At 40.6% G+C, this 20745-nt stretch overlaps 1 protein-coding gene across 1 annotated transcript in view; it reads right to left on the minus strand.

Annotated features, from left to right (window-relative positions):
* Window positions 1–4148, minus strand: part of FGD4 (FYVE, RhoGEF and PH domain containing 4) — a 105331-nt gene extending 101183 nt beyond the window's left edge. The window contains exon 1 of the mRNA XM_005144388.4: window positions 4028–4148. The gene's annotated coding sequence lies outside the window, so the exon portion shown is untranslated. The remainder of the gene's footprint in view (window positions 1–4027) is intronic.
* Between the last annotated feature and the right edge of the window lie 16597 nt (window positions 4149–20745).

The following is a 20745-nucleotide window of genomic DNA, read 5'->3' on the forward strand; positions in this document are numbered from 1 at the left end:
TTTCCCACTGCAAGATGGAAACCCAAAAGACTACTGAAGTTTTGTTAACATAATCCCATAAAATCATATCCATTTAACAGGCAGAGATAAAACAGTAGCAGTAGAGGACTTTCTTTTCCTATCAGTGTTTGCAGACACCTTACTGCAGTGAATGCTGTCCTGAATGCAAATTACCTCAGCTCCCCAAGAGGCACACTGCAATGTCGGAGACTGCCAACATATGGTACAATGCCAGAAGACATACATTTAGGAAAAAGGGAACAAAAGAAAAAACAGTCCAGAAAGGGTGTAAATTTGCACCTAGGTGAACAAAGGCAAGGAACCAGTGCAAGATTTGAATTGCACAAAAGTTAACCTACTCTATGTGCAGTAAGGACAGAGGTGAAGGAATAGAATAACAGAAAGAAGCTATTTCTTGCTATGAAAGCACGTTACTGTGTCCTTGTGTTGAGCTATGTCTTCACAGCTAAATCAAGTTCACTAAGAAGAGATACAACCTTTTAGGATAGTTTAATTCCATGCAGAATCAAAGTAGTGCTGTGCTCACACCTTGCAGATCTCTTGGCTTATGAAAGATGCTGAACAAGCAAGCAATAACCTGCAGCTGTTTCTTGGTAGAAAGTTGATTTTGAGTTAATATGCATATACGCATTTGAAGTAAAGATTTGTTCAAGTTAGTATCAACTCTGAATTCTAATTTAGCAGAAAAAAAGAACACTAAATCCACATTAGTTATTCCCTTCAAAAGCTGATTAATAATCATGCCACTCCACTCAATGCTCTTCTCCAAACTGTCTCCATGTATCAACCTTAACATTTTCCAGCCATTTCAAAGTATCTCTGAATATTCAAGCACTCTTTTGTCCAAACCTTTAAATTGACGTTAACTTCTAATAGGAAATAATTCTTGCTTTGTCCTGTTGATAGTTTAACATACCAAACTTTCTCAAATTCATATTTTAACAAAACTCAATTGCAATTTTGCACGTGATGATGAACCTGAATGATTTGGACTATAGTATGCTGAAGACCAGAAAGATTCTTCTATTAGAAGAGATGGTAATTCACAACAAAAAAATTATGCTGAAAAGGGAACTTACATAGCTCATTTCAGCATTAGAAACATTTTCTGACAACACCAAGAATGAAAATACTCCCTGGACTTCTGCCTCACAGCACAGAAAACCTGTGACATTCACTACTTTATCAGGCCAATGTCAAAGGCTCTAAGGAAACTCTTGAGTGTACAGGAGTTTTAACAAGTCTTAAGTCTTTGCACTGAGTAGCACACAATTTACTAGTCTGAGATCTGATATGCCTACCATACACATAATCTAGATTTTTTTCTAATGTATTTGTAAGCAAATATAGCTCATTTAAAACATCTAGTTTCTCCAGCTGCTTTCCAAACACAGATCTGAGACAACTGCCCAAGTCCTGTTCCCAAGCAGTAATGTAACTAACTGGCATATTTCACAACACAACCATTGGAGATATGTGGGCTATACTAACTCTTCCTTCTAAGCAGGTTTTCAAGCAGGTCAAAGGTATACATCAGAAAACCTGTTTAAAATCCAGTTACATTTTGTAAGGCAAAAAAAAGTAAATGTCTGCTGTTGGTTTTTGGGGGGTGTTGGGTTTGTGTGTTTTCCTGATAGAAAGAACACACCCAGCTTCATGTTACAGCTGGGGATTAAAGCTCATACTTGCAGAGAGAAGCCAGTGCAGTCATATTCTAACTACAAAGAACAGAGAGGGAGGCTATAAAGCTATCCTGGATTTACAGGGTGCTGGAACACATGCCACAGTGTCCTTTGCTATCAGCAGGAGCACATAAGGAGCCAAAGTCCCACTGACAGAAAAGAGATTGTTTGTATACACAAGGTTTCTTCACCTCATTTTCTAGGAGAAATGGACTGTGAATTAAAAAAGGGAGGATTTATGTACCTACATGAGAAAGGCTCCAAATCATCCCCAAACCTCCTTTTTGTTTCCTATATCTTTGGGATTCACTTCCTTACCTTAATTTTGTGAGTTTTTCATCTTGCAATTGTATTTAGCAATCATGATGCAGGAAAGTACTATGAAGTTGATTATTGCAGTGCAATTGATAAGGGGCATGTTGCTTTTCCTGCCATCCAAAACCCACAAGAATGCTCACACTGAAAAGCTACATATTGGGCATATGTTTAGTAAATACAAGTAATCCAGTGAAGGTGTGTGCACGGGTGAAAAGACTGTAGTGAGTAAGAAACTGTTACACAGAAGTCTAATGAAACTAACATAGAAACTAACAGAAAATATAGGAGCCCTGTTGTAAGCATACCTCTATGAGAGAATGAAATCCATTAAGTCTACATACTACAAATACTCCTGTCAATTCCTATTTGCCAATATCAACACACAAGTAAAGCCTTGGGGGGGGGGAGGGAGAAATCACACCACAAATAAGAAATTGTGTATTCATATACATATCCAGAGCCACTACACATCAGAGCTAACAGAAAGCACACTGTGAAGACCATCATGATAATCTGTTCCTATATGCGCATACTCATCATCAAATTAAGCAGGCCTTTTGCCTGGTAATTCATGAAAACACAGTCCCCAAGCAAAACACCCCATCTTTGTATTTGACATATAATCGTTCCCAACATCATAACAAGCAGATATCAGAGACTATTTCACCCACTGTGTCCTTCCACATGCATAAAACCAAGCTGCTGTGATGTCACAAGCCTGAGCACAGCATGTCACATCTGCTGTCATATCGCAGTTTAGACGTATGAATGCGTGTGTGCATTAACCTGCTTGAAAGCACAACCTCCTGAAACTTGGATTTCATGATAGCCAATTTTTACAGCACGACCAAGGCAACACAGATAACCAGCCTAGACTGACAGTCTCTTAACAGTACAGTGTTAATGTTCTAGCAGCTGCCTCCTAGAGCAAAACGTGTCAAACAAGTCTAACACAAGTCTGTTGCTCAAGGCAATAAAGAGGCATTGGGGAAGGGCAGGTGTGAGACATGGGTCTGCCAAAGGAGGGAAAAGTGTTTTCCTGGAGCACTGCATACAGCTCTGGAGCCCCCAACACAAGGGGGACATGGACGTGTTCGAGCTAAGTCCAGAGGAGGGCCATAAAGATGACCCGAGGGCTGCAGCACCTCGTGTACGGTGACTGGCTGAGAGTTGAACTTGCTCAGCCTGAACAAGAGAAGGCTCTGGGGAGACCTTAAAGCAACTTCCAGTACCTGAAGGAGGTTACAAGAAATCTGGAGAAGGACTCTTTACAAGGGAATGCAGTGACAGGACAGGGGAGGATGGCTTTAAAGTAACAGAGGGGAGATTTAGACTAGATATTATGAAGTTCTTTACTGTGAGGGTAGTGAGACACTAAAACAGGTTGGTCAGAGGAGCTGTGGCTGCCCCATTCCAGGCAGCGTTTAAGGCCAGACTGAATGGTGCTTTGACCAATCTGATCTAGTGGAAGGTGTCCCTGCCAATGGCAGGGGAGTTGGAACTAGATGAACTTCAAGGTCTCCTCCAACCCAAACCATTCTAGAATTCCTGACAGTCTAAGAGCTGCTGAAAGTACAACTTAAGACCATTCTATGCCGAGATGTGGGCAAACAATATGAGCTCAGCTGCAGTTACCCCCAGCTCCGAGGGCCAGGATTGCTCTCCCCCGTGAGGTTCAGCCTCACCAAGAAGTGGCTCCACCACGGCCGCTCACCGGGCATTCAAGCAAGTCCTGCTCTGCGGCGTATGGGCACACACAGCAAAAGTTGGTTAAAAGTGAGCCTCCTTCCTGCCTTTTGTTGAGGAAACACGACCGTGTATTTATACAAACGGCCCGCTGTCAGGCGAACAGACAGAAGCCCGTAGGAGCTGGCCACAGGAGCCAGCCCTCACGGAACCCACACGGCAGAGCGACCCTGGCAGCATTGGCGCTGCCGCTGTCCCCAGTCCCGCCCGCTGGCACCCCGGCTGTGGGCTAGGGCCGAAAGAACTATTAGGGCCATTACCTGCAGGCGTCCTCGGAGCGGCCGGCCCCGCCGGGACGTCGGCGGGGCAGGTGGGCGCTGCTCCGTTGCAAGCAGTGTCCGGGACGACAGCGGGGTTGGATTTCCTGCGGATAGCCGCCCGCCTGAAGCGCACACCCTCCGCTCTACTCATCCTTAGGGCAGGGAGCAGGGAGAGTCACAGTAAGGGAGAAGCCACGGGATCCTCAACGCTTCTCCCGCCCCAGGGACTGCGGGGCCGGCACAGCCCAAGGGCAACACCGCCCTCCCTACCCGCCTGCACCGCCTCCGGGGCCGGTCCCTCACCTGCAGCCGCTCCCCGCCCCTCCCCTCCCCGGCAGCACCTGCCCGAACACCTCCTCCCTCCGCACCGTTCCATGCTACCTGCCCCACGGCCGCCGGCCCCAGGCGCTGTCTTCAGCCTGCATACCGAGACCCTGACTCCGCCGCCTGCCCCGGGCTGGGCTGCGAGGCCTCTTCCCTGAGCCCAGCGACGCGGTGCAAGTTCTCTCCGCGGCCTGGGCAGGGAAGTGGGTGCCGCTGCTGCCGCACTTGTTCTGCTTCCTCCCGGCCGGTGCCGAGCACCGCTGGCCCCTGTCCTGACTCCAGCCCTGAGGGTGCCTGCCGTTGGCTAACGCCGCTGTGCCGCCCTGCCCCACAGTGTTCTTATGCTTCCTCTGTACACTGGTCTCTCACTGTTTACCTCTGGAAACTCCCTCCCTGGAAGAGGAGGCCCAATTCCAGTAAGATTCATCAGTGTATGCAAAAGAAGTTTGCCATAATGCAGTCCCCCTCTTTCAATGAGAACATTCACAGAGGCATCCAATTCTGAGCACTTAAAAGTCAGTTTTGATGCCAGGAATTAAGCTGCAATACTGGCATCAGTAATAATTCCTGCTAAAAAGGTGTGTGCAGGCCAAAGCTGTTGAGCCCACCTCTCTCTCTAAATTTTAATCAATATCTACTGAGAAAAGTAACAAAAAAGCTTTACTACTGTGAGACCTGGGATTAGGTTCATTTATAACAACAGCTCTGAAAGCATCTGTTTAACTGAGACAGGATGTTTAAAAGGCAGAACATCTCCACCTGTACCACCTTGAGAGTGGTTTATGGCAGTCACTAGTAGGCAGGCTGAGATCTTTTGGGTCTGTCAGGGAGCTTGGTGTGGTGAAGTTTGAGGCAAACCAGTTACAAAGTGGTGGCCCCACTACACAGGGATTTTCTGGGCTTTGGAAACCCCAGGGTTTAGGCTTTTAAAAGATGGCCTGTTTTGCAACATGCTGCCTCATTTGCCATCAGCCATGCATGGAGGATTTCGTCATGAAAGAGAAGGAATGAAGTCAGATATACTCAGGAATATTCTCCCTTTGTCAGTGGTCCCATTGGACAATCTTTAGTTGCCTGGAAGTCCATGAATTGCTGGGTCTTGGAAGAATATTCTGGGGAAGTACCCCTCTGCACTTGCCCTGCTCCTATGTTTTTTCTTGGCACCTGTCAAAGAAGTGAAGTGGGTAAGAGAGACCTTTCATTTGACCCATACAGCCATCCTTATGCTCTTACATCCTCAGTAATAAGATTTTATGGACTGCTCAGGCAAGCTGCTGACTTTGGAACTTCCTTGTCTCCTGGAGGACAATGATACCTTCTGTCAGCACCTACAGTCATGCATGCAACACATCTGCATGGCAAAACCACGTGATGCATTGGCGCTGCCGCTGTCCCCACTCCCCCCGGGACAACCCAGCCCCAGCCCCTCCCGCTGGCACCCCAGCTGTGGGCTAGGGCCGAAAGAACTATTAGGGCGTCTGCAGGCGTCTCTGCCTTCTGCCAGAGTCCAGTGCTACAGTGTGTGCCTCATGCTGAGTCCTTTCTAGAAGGCTTTCTTGGCCTGTAGGGCCTGTCAGTGACACACCTCCTCCTGATGTCAGGGGATCACCTGTGTGAAGCCCTGTTTGACCTATGGGAGGCAGCGCAGCAGTGAGAGGCCATGGTGTTGCTCCTACCGTATTGCAGTGCAGCAGCAAAGGATCATGAGGCAGAAGTTAAATGAGTGGGTCTTCTGCTTTCCGCATTATAGAGCGAGTCAGCAGCAAGTACAGGTGGGGGAACTGGTGCAGCTGGGACATCTGTCACCACGTGTCAAGATCCTCACTCTTTGTCTTTTTGAGAAATCATTTTCAGAAGAGGGCTGATATCTTACAGACTCCCCTTTCATTTCCCATTAAAACTGAGGCAGTCAAATCACCTGGATTTTATTTGTGGGGTAGCAATTGCAAACGTGAGGTTTTATTTTTGCAAACATACAAAAATCAGGGGCTCAGAGACAGAAGAATGATTTATTTCCTGACTTCAGTCATCTTGACCTGGGTTGGGCATATGGAGAAGAATAACTCTTATGTTACGAAGAGCAACAGTACCCACTGACTATTGCAAAGAGCTAGAGATTCTTGTAAACTTTACCTACGAATAGCTCATGGATGTGTACCAAGGATCAATCATTAACTCATTCAGATAAAAATCTCCTTCCAGGACACTGGTATGCATTTAAATCTTCCTCTGGACTCAGACCAATTCTGATACTAAGTAATGCTTAGTATTACTTATTTAAACAAGGAGAGAACCTCTCATTAGTAATTCACAAAGTACCAAGGAGGAAGCAGCAGCCTTGCTTTACAGGGCAGAAAAATAGGTATAATGGGATTAAGTGATTTGTTCAAAGTTGTCCAAGATGGCAATACACTAGTAATACACATGATGCGAGCTATGGGAATGAAAGTAAAATTGAAAATAGAAGATCTTTCTCTGTTTCTTTTATAAGTGATAACCGAGATTAACCTAAGTAGTACCCAATTGCTCAACTGCCAATCTTTAGCCAGGCATAATTATCACTTATTACTGAACTTTGTACTTGCCTCTTTAAACATAAAGCTCTGCTCCTGGAAGGAAAACAACTAAGGAGGCAAGGGCAAATGCACACATCCTACAAATGTGAACCAAATGGCAGGAATTATGCTAATTTTGTTTCTGCAATGTTATCAGTGAGTGGTAACTTATTATAATGTCACTCTGGAAAATAAAGGTCACCTCAGAAAAGAGAATCATGACAACTCTGGCATCAGGAGATTGGTCACAAAAATCTCATTTTTGTGAGAAAATCCTCCTGGAGCACCCTGGTGTATTTAAAGCAGTGAGTTGACTGCCTATGATAGAAGAAATTCACACAGTCAGTATATTCATGGTAACTGTAGAACATTTATGTACTGCAGTGCAATACAGGCTTCTTAGAGTAGCTTATTGTCCCTGGATTTTGCAGTTAGTTACAGCACAGACCTGACACTGCTGGTTCAAGCTGGCTCTGAACTGCAATACACCAGCAAGTGGGCTGTTCTGCCTGCTTTTAGAGTGCAACAAACGGCTGCCCTTCCTGGCGTGCCCTTCCTCCTTTTTTATACACTGCACTCAACCTCTCTTGTTCTCCATCTCCAGGGAGAGACAAAGAGTCTTTTGGCAATGTCAGCAAGAGAGGAAATAAATTCTCCAAGTGTAAGAAGTCAATCTGAGATTTTATCTTGGAAACCATCACCCTAAATGATTAAAAAATTCAGTGTAATAACTGGAGAAGGGACCCGACAACAGAAAAATAAACTTAAATGTAGACAGTGCTGATACTGCATAAAATGTATGAAGGTCAGAAAAGAAATTTGGTTGAATATATAAAAAACTAAATAACAAAAATAAATTAGGTTGAATAAAAGCTTAGCAGCATACATCCCACACTAGACAAAATGTTGGAAGAGTTACATGTCCCCTTGTTGTGTGGTAACTGAGGTAAGTTACAGCTAACTCTCAGGTACAGGCAATATCTGGGCCATCTGGCTCTGAAGCTTTCTTTGGTGGTGGTGAGAAATGCAGTGGTGGAAACTTGATTTAATTGTACCTATTTGCATGTGGGAGGAACAGGAAGCCTATACAAGCACACAGAGGTGTAGAAGAAAGGCAAGGACAGCTTTCAAGGTTTAGCCTCAAGAAAAAAGTTGACAGAATTCACATCATGCTGCTGGAGCCTAAGGCATTCAGGGAAACAGGACTTTATAGGCAATCTTTGCTTAGTTTGTGAGAAAACAAATGCTTTATTTTGTATGTAAACCATTGATCCTCCAGTAAACCTCTTTGTATTAACCTTTTCTCCTAGTGGAAACAGCCTTCAGAACACTTGCTTTTTACTGACTCCTTGAGTGAGATTGTTTCTTTTGTTGCTTCTGGTCAAATTTCTTCTGCTGGAGTTTAACATCTTCATCTCAGTTACACAATAAATTTGTTCTGGAATTCAGTTTATGCTTCTAGCTTTGATTTCTCTGAGTATTACCTTGTGCAATAGCCTGTATCGTAACATATTTTTAGAGCATTAATCTACAGAATCACGAAAAAGAAGATGAATGAACTAACAGAAGTACATGTATATTTCTAAACATTACCAACATTAGCTTATTTAAAGCTGACTTGGACAGTACCTTCTCTCAGATCTGACAGAAAAATATCATTCTCTGTTAGATATGAAATTCCAAATAAAAAGTAAAACAAAAATGCAGCTTATGATACAGAAAATCCACACCTAAATACATAGCTACCCAAGCCAAGTCCTGCCTAAGTTAGGGTACAGCTCATGACACGTTTTGAATCTTCTGTGAACTACATATGGTATATCCCACAAACCAGTTCTGCCAGCAGGGGAGTATAATGAGGAACAAGAACCGATATAGCAAAAGATAGTGTAAGATAGTAATTAGAGAAGAATTTAATCTCAGGCCCTCATGCACATTTCAGATAAAAAGTCTCTTCCAATGGCAGCAGCAGTTACAGTGCACAAAGCAATTGCACTGTGGGCAGCAGAGATAGAAGGGGTAAGCAAGAAAACATGACACGATACTTAACCTCAGTTAAATCAGCAGGCAAACACAGAATCCAGCATTCAAAGATATAACTTGACTTCTAGCCTGAGGCTGCAGGCTCTGGCTTCTTAGCCTGGGGAGTAGCTTACAAAAAATGAGAGGGACTCAAGCCTGATGCTTGTTCCTTGTGCAGCACTCAGCACATGTGTCAGAACAGGGTGGGGACCATGAATGTATAGCATTATGCTGGCTTACACCAAAAAAATGCACCCACCTCTTTTGTAACTTATGTGGCCTTACTTCCTCATGAGAAGGAGCTGTGAGATCAGCATCGTGAATCAGGATTCAAACAACAGAATTAACCCGTGACAGGCAGTCCAATGAGGAGTTAGACAAATCTTAGGTATTGACTGCTGGAATAAAAACCAATAGGTAGATAGCCCTCAAAAGAAAATCCATAGCAGTTTCTTTTCACTCAGGAAATGCTTCTGATATAAATCTCTGTTCTGTCTTACCTGACTGTTTAAGAGGGAACATTGTTGTGTTTAATCTATTTCCCCCTGTTTTCATTTTGGGCCTTATCAAAGGTAGTTATGGGGACTACACAGCAGCAGGTTTGTCCACTTTCAGCCACTGTAAGAAAGAATCCTATTCATACCCCCTACAGACAGGGCTTCTTTCTCTACCACACAGAATGCTGACATGTAGCTGGAAGAAACATTTCTGCTATGTACTGCTTCAATTTTTAATTTCATCTTACACCTTTTTTGCTGCACGTAGGTATTTTGTCTACTGCAAGAAAATTCTTGAAATTTACAGCAAACATGTTGAGATAAAGCTATCACACGTATCCCTTAGTTTTAATGAAGGACTGCTGCTTAGAGGGAGCAATTACTATTTAATCAGTTTTGTTAGATGAGTCTTGCAGAACTGCGTTCATTTAACAAAGACTGATTGCCTTTAGAAGTCAGAATATTCTTCATTATCACCACCACAGGTTAATGAAATGTTTCCTGCTATCCAATTAAGGTCAGACATTAGGATACCATTAGCAACAGTGCTTTAGCTTTGATTTGCATTAGCTACAGGTGAAAACAAACTTCCATATCATCATGTTGATAAAAAGGAGGAAGAAAGCAAGCTATGCTCAAGAAAATGTTCTACTCTTCTCCTGTTTCTTCTTTCCTTCTGCAATGACAACCAACAGCCACTATGAAAATATGGTCTAAGTTCCTCATTTGAGACATTTTAGTGAGGTATGACTCCCAGAGTGAGCGTGACAACTCTTCTAGATGTACCCCACATCCAGAATCGATAGTCTTTCTAGCTTTTTTTGCCAGATCAAGTTAAATTCACTGTTGAAAATTATGAATTAATAAATTAGGCAAAGCTGCTTGTGATATGGCCCACAAGTTCCTCTGGAAACTTGACAGGAAAATATGTGCCAGTGAGATCCTGTGAGTGCTTTTCTGTGGGGCTGCTAGGGAGCTGGCAGTGGGCTGTGCTAAGCTGCTGATGGTGGCAGCAGCCAGCTCCTGGTCACCAACTCTTATGGGCCCTGCAGCTTTTGTCATAGGGGCTCATGTCTGGTTAAGTGATAGGACAGTTGGTAGTGACTCCTGAGGAAAAGATGATAGCTTGTGCAGAAGGATCTGGTGACTGCTATAAACTGTTCATCTGGTGTGCTCCTTATGTGGGATTTGTAAGATCCAGGAAAGGCTGCAGCTAAGGGTGGGGGCTCTGTCCTCATGGAAATGTGTGACCATGAAATGAATTGCTTTTTGTCATTATTTTACACGGATTTCCAATGCCTAGCCTAAGCTATAACATGGAATTGTACTTTGTTTGAAGAGCCCTGTGCTGCTAAGGTGCTGTATACATTAAATATTAACCACTGTCTCTCTGTAAATGCTTACCCAAACAGTTTGGTTCTCTCCTTAACAAATCAACACCTGGAGAGCAATCTGCTGGCAAAACATGTTGTGAAAAGTAAAGCATAACTGTTGCTTCCAGCTCTGGAAGATATTAGTTTCAATATTGCAATATTCTCTTAACTTTGTTTCTTTTCCTTACTGTAAAAACCAAGCTGTCAGGTACTTAATATTGCTTCTAATGAGGCATATGGTACATGCACAGGAGTTTCAGCATGCTTCTCAATAATTTATGGTGACTTAAAACAGAGCGACTTCATAGCTGTTGCTGTATTTGCAGACCCCTTTAAGTTAGCTTCATCCACACTTGTTTTCTTTTATTCTGTTCCACATTCCACAGACTCCCTTGGATCTTTCTGGGATGAAATGTGATTATTTGGAGCAAAGGCGGTGAAAAGGGTATAAATGCTTCTCCTATTCCACTTGTTCTTGCATCCTGAATCTCAAAAATAGCATTCCATTCATATTTCTAAGAATGTATTTTTACCTGCAGAGATCTAACAGTAATGGGACTCAACACTTAAGTAAGCTTTACAGTACACATATGAGGCTTTATGCACTGCAAATGGCTGTAAGTTTACCATTATGAACTGTGCTGTGCTTTTTTATTCAAGCATAAATAGTACTAAGCATGATTGCATAGATGAGGAGTCTGAAACTTCAGAAACTCCAGTCTTAATTTGGGCTCTGTCACGGAATTATATTCATGATTCTGAAGACAAGCTTTAAAAGGATGCAGTCATTTTAAAGGAAATCCCAAGTTCTCTACCAGAAAAAGAATATCTATATTTTACTGAGCTAACATTGCTGGGGGAAGAAAAGATTTCCCATGTTTAGGCAATATTTTCATCTCGGGCCTAGTGAGGCAAATTGCCTTTTTGGTTTACAGACAGTCAGAAGGAGGGCACAGGTCTAAGGAAATTAAAACCAGAAAGTGGATGTTAAACTACAGCTATTTATAGCAAGGCTCTATTAATACCAAGCACTGCAGAAACAGGGAACGAGCTCTGCATGAACTCAAGCACTGCAGAAAACAGGGAATGAGCTCTGCATGAACTCAAGCACTTGAGCAATGCAGGTTCTGGAGCAGGGTATGTACCACATGTACCACTAAAAACCTCACCTCACTGAGAGTACCTGGCTATCACATTTAAAACTGCTTTGGTATTCCAGTGTGTGCAGGGCGGATGTATGTGGGGAGGTGAAGGGTTACATGTAAAGAAACTTGCCTCACTTTGTTGAGTGTTGATGTTTTCCCATCACACAGTCTCAATTTGTCTATCTGTAGGTGAGAGATAACAGTACCCATTTTGCAAAGATGTTCTGGGAATGAATTAATATGCATAGAGTGCTTTGAAGATAAAAAGAGCAACTCTGCATTTGGCTTAGATAACAAAAACCTTTGAAAGCAGTGATGGCTTCACAGAGGCATTCTGTCTTTGAGTAAATGTAGGACTTTGGGATTGCTGATATTTGTATGCAGTGCATTTATATAAGTTCGAATTTAACATTTTGGATGGCTGAAGCTGATCACGAAAGCACTCATCATTCACATCTTCACACTGAATGAGATACTCTCCGTTATGCCCAGAGTCTCATCATCTGCTCCACACAGGTAAATGCCCAACATCCAGATGGAGCCCACTGAAGTCCTTTGTGCCTTGCTCCAACCCAAGGATCTCTTTAAATCCAGTTTCAAATGAATGAACTGAATGGCAGGTTTATTCATTCAGGTCAAAACAAGTTTTCCAACCACCTGTGGATGATATGGGTGAAACCCTACCTGATTCTAAAGTACCTTCCCTGATCTAGGGCCTGATGGTAGCATCCATATACCTACAAAGAACAGCTGCTGCTTCATCTTACAGCTTTAACAAACTATCACTGTAGAAAGAGCTACCTTGGGTGGATCAGCATTGAGACATCTAAATTTACAGGCATTTTCTATCTCTAAGAGAGGTTTCTGACATTCAGTCCTGTATAGGGGGATAGAAGACCTGTGTGCTGTGAAAACAGTAGCTCTTTTTCACCTGTGATTTTAGGCCTTTCCCATCTCCGTGAAGGGGAACAAAATACTGGGCCCACATACCCTACATTCAGATTTTGACCTTCAAAGCAGTTCTGTACTCAAATAGCTTTCCATATTATATTCCTAATGTGAGTAGATGGCTTGTTTTAATACCTTAGCCAATATGCCAGCATCAAATAGCAAAAATCAATTTCATTGAGAAAGTTTAATCAACGCTAAAAAAAATGTTGGCAGCCCTCCCCAGGTAGGGAATTGTATGAATTAATTTTAAAGGAGTCACATGGAGAAAACTCCTGGGGAGATTCTGACTTGACACAAAAGGAAATTCTTTCACAATGAGAACACTCAGACATTGGGATGATCTCCCCAGGGAAGTGGTGGACTCCCCAGTGCTGGACACTTTTAAGATTCAGCTGGACAGGGTGCTTGTACATCTAGTCTATGTTATGCTTTGCCAAGAAAGGTTGGACCAGATGATCCTTGAGGTCCCTTCCAACCTGGTATTCCATGATTCTATAAACTGTATCGCTAATTATTTCCAGAGTTTCCTGGTAACTCACTTAAGAGAGATGAAAGGACTTCTTTTCCCCCCCTCATTTGGAACTTTTCCACAAATAATATTTTCTCAATCATGCATTATTGTAACAATAATTTAAATGTTTTTCTCTAAAACCACCTACCACATCTTATTCCTGAAGTTAGATATCTCCAATATGATACAAGAGTATTTATAAATAATGGGTGAAATGTGTGTTTTCTGATATACTGGTCTAGTCAAGAAGGAATCGTTTTTGTAAAGGTCAGTATTTTTTACTGGGTTATTAAGCTTCTGCTGAGTAGTCAGCTATAGTATTGAGCCTTATTTTTGTGCAAAGTTAGGACTTTCTTCTTTCATGCAGGCAATCAGTCAGACCTTCCACTGAGAGGAAAGCAGTTGTGCCTATGCCTTTAGCATACACAAATGGATGAAAGCTGGCTTTATTCCAAATATTTTTCCCAGGATGCACATAATTATTATTATCTATTTTAGCTCAATTTTCCTTCATTTTGTTCTATATATAAAATCTTCTTTTCTACATTTGTCATTCACAGGCTGCTAGAAGATGTGGATATCAGGTCCTTTGACATGGCCCACTTCATAATTACTACCTCTGTTCTTGCTATTGGTCTCATGAAATCTAGGTTTCAACATTGCTCAAAATTATGTAGTAATTTCTTGTGCTCAACCTGATTTGCCAGTGGCCTGTCAATGCTTTGTGGTGTTAAGAGAGTCAAACCATGGTGCCTGCTGCCTTTAGATATAACTCAGAGTGCTCTGTATTTCTCTAAGTGTCATTGCAGCATTTATCAAGGGTGATACCCTGAAAAACAAAGACTTGCAGTGGCATCACTGTAAACTTTAATTTTGGAATCTTTCCTATTTTCATCTGGTATATTTTATAGGAAAAACAATAGTTCATTTGTCAGAAATTACCCCCTGCTCCAGAACAAGGGGTAATGGTGCTCCTCAGGAGAGCTGTTACACAGACATTTTATTTGGACACAAAACATGTATTTTTGGAGGTTTTTTTTTTTCCCCAGACTATTTCAGTGACCTTACTCATACCACTGCCTCCCAGAGAGCTGCATAGCACCAGCTGAAGGGATGATACAGAGGAAGGGAAAGGAGCAACCTGGATTAGAAATTTCTCAAATCAACTCTGCTATGAGAATGTTCACACAAGGAGCAACCCTCTGTGAAACTGCTATCAAAACAAATACACTGAGGAGGAGGAGTCTGGTCCCTCCTCTTCTTCCCCACCCACCCCTTCTTTTTAACTCTTAGAAACTCTTTTAATTTAAAATCAAAGGGGAGGAACACCCAATGTAAGAAAATCCTATCAGGATCAGTCATACTTCTGCTAAAATGATCACAGAACGCTATTGCCAAAGGCACTTCTGCGATAAACAGAGATAAGGTGGGAGACCTCCCCCTGCTAGAAGAGAAAAAGGAAGACAAGAGAGAAGTGGGAGGCACTTCTAGAGAAGTAACAGCTCTTGAACTGCCTTTCTGTCACCGTGCACAAATCCTGTTACTGTTCAAAGCACCTCTCCAGCCAGCCAAAACCAAATCCAGACCTCCAATAGCTCTCACTGAGTCAAACAACCCAGTGGGCTTGGAGGTGCAGTCCTTCCTCCAGGCTCTTCCCTTTTCCTGGCCTGTGCCTAAAAGCAGGACATTTGCTACCCTTCAAAGACGCTGCATAGCAGTGAGGTTCATCAGGGGAACTGCAGCAGCTACCTGCATGCTGGGGCATTGCTCTCAGAGCAGTACAGGACTGGCTGCTGGGGAAGGATTTGGACTCCCCTGAGCTGAGAACAAGGCGCTTCTACAAGGGAAAAAGGTATTTCTTACTTTAAAAAGCAGGCAGGATAGTATGGTACACTGTCCTGTACACAGCCCTCCCAAACCAATTTTATGCTGGCTTCAGTTCTTCCTTTGCTTTCACATCCCCTGAGGCTTGAGATTTGCATTTTACAATGCATTTTTGTACTGAGAAGACTGTATGCACGTGTTGCAGCATTTCAGAGGTTACTCAAATCTGTTGGAAACACTATGTGGAGAGCCAGAATTTTAGTTTCTGCTTCAATTCAGAACACAGAGGAAGCACTTTTGCTCTGATTCCCTTTTCATTTAATGTTGATTTCCATTAATTTCTTGTCTGATACCTTTTAAGCTTACCATTATGGATCTTTAAGAACCAAATAGATGACAAAGTAATTAGCCAAGGCAACACACTGCAAACTGATGCAAATAGAAGCAGACGAGACAGCATGTCATTAAATGAACAAAAATGGCCAGTTTATTCACTGGAACAGTTATGCATTACACTGTAATTTTAATTGGAACATAAAGATGTAAGAATCAGTATATTGTCTTCTTTTAATTATTTTCTTCAGCACTAGAGTGTTTTTCCCAACCATTTGACTGCATGATCATATTACACATGTACAAGCACAGACTTTATGAATCCCTCACAAGGCATTAATCTAGGATTGTCTACAAGGACAACGAAGAGTTAAAATGGGAATTACTTCAATTTTAAAAACAAATGATGCATTTTTGGAAACAAGAATTAATTAACTTTTTTTTTTTTTTTGCTTTTAGCATAAAGTAGCAACAAGAAGAGTTTCCAATATTCAGTCTTTAGCAAATGAACAGATATACTTTTATATTCTTCACCACCTAGAAACACTCTATCATTTAACCCCAAGAAGGCAGGACAACATAATATCAATTCAACATAGGAGTAGCTGAGTTATTACAGCAGTAAACATACAGTATACAAATTTGTGTTTGTCACAAACTCCACCAAAGTTAAAACTCTTTTGAAAAGAACACAGCAATCTGTATGATTCATTAGATACAGAACATCATGCAAATGGAAACATTCAATAGGCTACAAAAGTCACAAAACATCAGTTGGGGTTTTTTTTAATTGTTTACAAAGGATCAAGTTAATTAATCCTTTAACAGTCAAACCACATGGCAGAAAATCAATAGGGCAATAACTAATAAAATGGACTTAATTTATCCACTGGCATAGCACACATAGCGTTATCTGTGAACAGGAGGGGAAGTAAAAGCTAGATTACTCTTATTTCTTCTTCACAGCTGATAAAATAACAACTCAGCTAGCAAGCCAGCCTACCTGGAACTTTAATCAATCGCTTGGAAATCAATTGATTTCTAAAATATTTTTGAAATAACCATATACTCAATAAAAACTGTTTAACTCGGATTACTAATACTGAAAAAACCATACACTTTTCTCCAATGCCTTCTACAGCAAATCAAGATAATCAAAACAAATACAGAGCTTCGTAGAAAGACATTTTTGAAACACAAAGCCCTGTCATCCAGGGTCTGTCTGCACATTAACTCCAGTCATAGAATACAGGATTTTTCCTTTACCTTTTGACAGTTTTCTCTTGGTTGCCATTAGATTTCACATAGGGGATTTTCAAGAACTCCACAGCAAACTGATTAAAAACTAATGACGATTTAAGCCACACACCTCCAAATGAAAGATACAGATTCTCTGTAATCATCCTCTTGCCTTTCTAGCAGGAAGAATATGCAAATCTATCAGGAAATAAGAATTTTCTAGCTTAGTTATAGATATGGAAAAGCTACATGATGTTAAGAATCTCATGCATGCATTTTACATTGCATATTAAGATGCATTAGTGCCTGAAGGCGAAAGGCAATTGCTTTTTAGTTTCTTGTCCACAGGATGCTTAATTATACTAAAAAAAAAAAAGGCTAAAAAAGCCTGAATGTTGTATATCCCTTTCAGACTCACTGCACACACAGCAAAGGAAAACTGAAGTGATGACTGGAGTTTTTAAAGAGGTAACTACAGCAATTATCATACTTCAAATGTAAAACCTCAATGCCTGCCATTTTCACTTGAAGATTGCTGAAGTACAAAAGAAAGAAAGTTACTGTAACCTCAGTGAATAGGCATCTTTCACCAAAGAAAGGAACAGACCTCAGAAGTGCTGATATAATACATACTTTATGATGATGATTAATCCAGCTATAGTGGAATTGGTAGCACAACTACTGACTTTGGCATTGCACGCTGAACAATAAGGTTGGTATCAAAATAGGGCCCAGACTCAGGGGTGCTATTCCCAGTGTGATAAGGACTGGGTCATATTTTACTAGCAGCTTATTTAAGTATTTCCAACATAACTATCGTGAGCACCTTTATAGGTGAGGTCATATTTTGTAAGTGAGGTTATATTTCATAACAATCTCCTTTCTGTTCACAATTAGATATGTAAAATGGCTTAAAAAAATCACAATCTTTTTTTAAGAGAAACTGAAAGTCATCTTGGCATTAAAACCTGCAGCGTTAATTACAGTTTCATTCTATAAACCCTACTGTATAACTATGATTACATTAATTTACTGTGAAAATGGATGGAGAAAGCAGAGATGCCAGTCTGTCAATCAGATCAATCAGAAAGAATATCAGTATTGCCTTCATTTAAAAGGCAGAAACTTCTATACAATAAGCATGAAAAACAGTAATATTTTCCTCTGTTTATCTTCTGACTGATAGAAAATATATTTTCATACTATTACATTTTACAAAGTACTTATTCATCCACCTCTTTCTCCTATTTAATTTTTTTGTTCTTCTCCTTTTTCCCCACATATTTCCTATAAACTGGATTTCCAGAAGTGGATCATTTCACTGAGCAAGGTATATCTTTTCACTACATCCAAAAAAAAAAAAACCAAACCAAAATGCCTCGGAACTGAACAGGCTATTCCAAACACAAAGAAAATTCAAGGCCATCATAGAGAACAAAATCTGCGTTTCAGATACAAAAGTCAGAGCAGGATTTAAATCGCTTCCCTACTGTGTAGGACACATTTCAGCATTTCTGAGTACCCTCAACCGTTACAAATATATGTATATTTTTTTCTTACCTTTAAAAATCAGAATAGATTTCAATACATCATAAATTAGTTTTAAATGGGCAAAATATAATATTTTGCAATCCTTTAAAAACCTGGCTTTTGTTTCTGTTCATCTGCATGTAAATATTTCCTAAAAATCTCTCACAAAGTTGTATGATATCAATCATTATATAATAAACAAGAGTTTATCATCTCACGTTCAAGATATTTTATTTTGTACTAGTTAACTGACAAAAGTTGTCCCAGGGACCTACACAGTTTTATAACTGACAATGCAATAACTACAGCCATTTGTACGTTGAAGTTGGTTTGTTTCTAGTTCTCTTACATTTCCAACACTTAAGTATTATTACATATAAAAAATGTAAATTGAAAATTTAGACACGAAAAACTTAAAGCTTAAGAGAATAAAAAAATTAATAAATCCACTTATTTCTATAAAATGGGGCCACAATTTCTGTATCATTGGATGCTGTTCTGTAACTCTTGATCCACATGAACATACTAGTACAATGTTTCAATTCCCAAAATTGCTCTTCAAATCACAACTGGAAACAAATACGTTTCTAAACAAGTGTTTCAATACAACATTTTTCCAAATAAATTTGTATCCATATAGAAAGGAAATATATTTCACTGAATTTCCTTTTAATTTAACTTAAATTCAGAGAAAATGCATTTGAGCTGGATATGAAAATAGGAAAAACTATTTCAAGTGCAGCCTGCAGTAACTATATTCAAAGTGCAATGTAAATTGTTTCTCTTTTTAACAATCTACAGTAGCTGTCTTTGTTGGACACAAATGTAGCCACTGTACAATATTCATACACCAGTCTGACAGGGTCAGGAATTTTGAGATGCTTTTTGAAGGCAGAATTTGCCTCAGACTATTGTTTTTTAAAAAATCAAAATAGCAGCTAATCTCGGTGTCAGACATTATGATAAAGCTGAACAAGGTTTCACTTGACTTTTCTATGACAAGACAAACACATGGGTTAAGTATGATACTGAATAGCAATGTAAATGTATATGAGAAGAGTCATGCAAACTGCATGGAAACCGAAGTCAAAACACTGTCAAGTGTTGTCTGTTTGATCTGACCAGAATTGGATGTCAGTTTATTCCTATTTTGTCCACCTCTGAATGTTCTGTTACAATAGCTGCTTTGCCAAGGTTACACGACATACATTGGTGATGACATAGAGTATTTGTATTTACAGCACCTTCATTACTGGTACTATGGTACTAATGATTTGTTAGGCACACTGAGTGGTCACCGATTCTTTCCTTTGCTGATGTTTTGTTTATCGTAACATTTGGTAAGCACTGTTACTAACAGAAGATGGACTTCATTTTCTCAGATTCAGGCAGAACTTGAAAGGATTATTCCAGCCACACCTGCAGCAGTGTGTTTTTTCCCCAGATGCTCTGTACCTTAGGCTGTACTGTTTTCCCCACCTGCAGGTCAAACGTGTGCTGCAGAGAAGGAATAAAGATGTGGAAATATCTAAGCCTCTCTTCTGTAAATTAATTAAGGCCACCTGACAAAGCAAGGAGTCTGCTAGTTACTAATAAGTAGGCAGGTAGGGAGTACTGCAGACTTAATTTTCTAGCTGATGACCAGATAGGAAGCCCATACACACTTAGCCCTACTTAGCCACTGGCCTTGCTGTCAGGTACTGTGCAAAATAAATATATCTTTGATTTTGTTCTTAAACTCACTACTTTTTAAGAAGAAACCCAGACATACTCAGCTTTTACAGGAAAGAATCTTTAACTAGGAACACTGTGCACTGTTGCAATAGAGTCTGCGTAGTGTAGATCACCTGAGTATTTGTCATAAATTGACATGAGCTAAGGTTCTGTGTCTGTTGATTTTTGGCAAGGAAAAAATGCACTACAATATTCAACAAAGTCCTACTAACTTTGATCCACACAATTAACCCTTCTTGCATGAATTTTTTCACCACAGAATACCTCACACGAAATGCATATGACTTCGCCATTCATACTAGCCTTTCAAGGTAAGGCCTCAAGCTAGTACCCTGAATATGGGAGCGGGAGGAAAGAAAGTTTTTAATTAGCACACAGCATCTTACTTATTTTAGATTTTCTTTCTCAGATACCAAATAGAATGTAACTCCAAAAACAGCACCAATTCATCTACTTGTCTGAAATGCAACAAAACAATTACAATGCAAGCAAACAACTGAAAACAACTGAATACATCATCCTTTCATCTCCTTCTTAGGCTTAAAAATTATCTTTCAGTGAAGAATTAGAACAAAACCAGAAGCTAGTGTAATAGGAATTAAAAAAACAAGAGCATAAACAATATCAGTGCAACAGCAAAATATACAGTCATTGATAACATTCCAATTCAACCCATTTCC

The sequence above is a fragment of the Melopsittacus undulatus genome, chromosome 5, assembly GCF_012275295.1.
Source record: "Melopsittacus undulatus isolate bMelUnd1 chromosome 5, bMelUnd1.mat.Z, whole genome shotgun sequence".
Classification (NCBI taxonomy): domain Eukaryota; kingdom Metazoa; phylum Chordata; class Aves; order Psittaciformes; family Psittaculidae; genus Melopsittacus; species Melopsittacus undulatus.